At 34.2% G+C, this 2,079-nt stretch overlaps 1 long non-coding RNA gene across 1 annotated transcript; it reads right to left on the reverse strand.

The window, feature by feature from the left end:
* Nucleotides 1-258: 258 nt before the first annotated feature.
* On the reverse strand, nt 259-1,652 carry LOC148691777 (uncharacterized). Its single transcript, XR_015954734.1, has 2 exons — nt 1,413-1,652; nt 259-1,131 (listed from the first exon to the last, which is right to left on the reverse strand). It is a non-coding gene; the product is annotated as an uncharacterized LOC148691777 (long non-coding RNA).
* Between the last annotated feature and the right edge of the window lie 427 nt (nt 1,653-2,079).

Genomic DNA, 2,079 nt, shown 5'->3' on the forward strand with positions numbered 1-2,079 from the left:
TAATTATATGGTTGACGAAATTACTTTCCAAAAGACAACATGTTTTTTGCAATGATGTTCCAACAAAATAATTATGTTGGAAATTTTTTTTTTTCCAACAAAATAATTTTTATTTGTGAGAGTGAACAATCATCACAAATACGATGAAAAAATAAAATAAAATAATAGACATTTCCAAAGGAAATTGAGGCAATAAATATATGTTTTTTTTGGTAAAAATTCCACTGAGCATTGTTTAAAGATTATTTTGTATTATCATTAATAAAAACAAAAGTATATAAGATCAATGTGGTAAAGCCAATACATTCATTACAAACCTAAGGTATGTGTTTGAACATATTAACACTAGTTCTCAAACTCCGAAAATACAAACTTGAATTCTTACGAAGACTTGCATATAAAAGCATCTTCCCTTTTGTACATACAATGTATGCTCCTTCATCAATCCTCATAACTCACTACACTAAAACCACATAACCACCTTTAATTATGATACAAATATCACAACAATTCGAAGAATATATGTGTGTATCTGTGAAAACAAATGTCAAATTAAAGTTGAAAGGTTGCATGTCAGGCCTATCCTTCTCTCATGTCCTTGTCTATGGAACGCATCAATTTTAGATCACAATTTCATGGCAGCCATTTTTCCTCCCAGTGAAAGTAGTACAGAAAAACTCCCCAACAGAGCTAAGCCAATCAGGTCTGCTGAAATAAATCCTTCAAGGCAAATGCACAAGTAACTGCCTAAATAAAAAAGTTATAAAATTTAAAGGAGACAGTAGTAGAGAGACTATAAACAATGAGTAATTCTATCACAATGAGAACACTTGTAATAAACAAATGCAAGGGCATGTTAAAAATATGCATACTAGAAATGAAAAAAAGTTTTGAGGTGCCTCAAACTCTTTGTCATTTATTATTCTACGAGTAAAACCTGAAAACCAGTAAAGAGAAGGAGAACTTTAAAAATAACATAAATGAAATAAAGATTAACAACATCACCGAATAATCATGAAACTATTAGCAGTCTACCGCCGTACACATTGTAGATATTTGAATATAAGTCACAAAGGCTTGGATTCTCTGCTCACTCATCCTTATCCTTCACCCTTTCCTTAGGCACCTTCACTATGAAAAAATCAAAACACCAGCAAACCGAAAGTGAGAACCAATGGCAGAAATGTTCTAATTATAGTCTAAGCCACGGAGAGTTCGCCGTCACCACTTTTAACACAAAATCTTATCGAAGATGTATGTAAAAAAAGAAAACACCGTTTTCAGCTACAAACCTAAAATTGCAAACACATAAACGGCTTCCTGCAGAAGTTTAGCTGAAACTAAGAGGCTGGGCAAACATAAACAAAAAATTCCAATCTTTCAACCGAATAATCAAAATAAAAGAGGTATACCTGGTTGGTTTTTCTCCTCCCACGCTGATTTCCTCCCCAATTATGCAGCATCGCGTACTCCTTATTTCCCTATAACGTAACCACCAAATTTCATGCCAATTTCCTAAAAATCGGATTTTTCCGCCATAATTGAACCATTCGATGAGAACCCTCTCAATTTTGCGCTTGAGGTGATGAAATTCAATTGAATTCTTAAAAAAAATTGCTAATCACCCAAATTATAAGTCAAATCTAAAAGAGAAATTGATGAAGCTAATGCTGTCCACTAATAATCCCAAGCTGTCCACTAATAATCCCACTAGCTGCTGTACAACCTGGACAACAGAAGGAATACTCCCAGCCAGACAATCACATGGCTTCTGACGCCTTTATTGTTGTTTAGTTTCTGCCACCTTTATTGTTGTTTATTGCATGCGTGTATATGCAAACTGTATATAAACCATGCTGCCATTGCAGCATCGGCAAGCAAAAGATAAGTCATCAAAGACAATATTCTTTATGGTATCAGAGCCATTTGTCTAACGACAAAACCTCCTGCATCTGTTTCCTCCTTCCTCTAACCCAACAAGCTTGCGACTGTAATTTTTTTTCTTTCTTCTTGTTTTTTTTTTTCTGCCTTCTCTTCTTCTCAAATTTTCTTCCGCTTCCATGGCTACTTCTTCTTCGC

Source organism: Pyrus communis, chromosome 13 (assembly GCF_041283825.1).
Source record: "Pyrus communis isolate YQ-2024b chromosome 13, ASM4128382v1, whole genome shotgun sequence".
Classification (NCBI taxonomy): Eukaryota; Viridiplantae; Streptophyta; class Magnoliopsida; order Rosales; family Rosaceae; genus Pyrus; species Pyrus communis.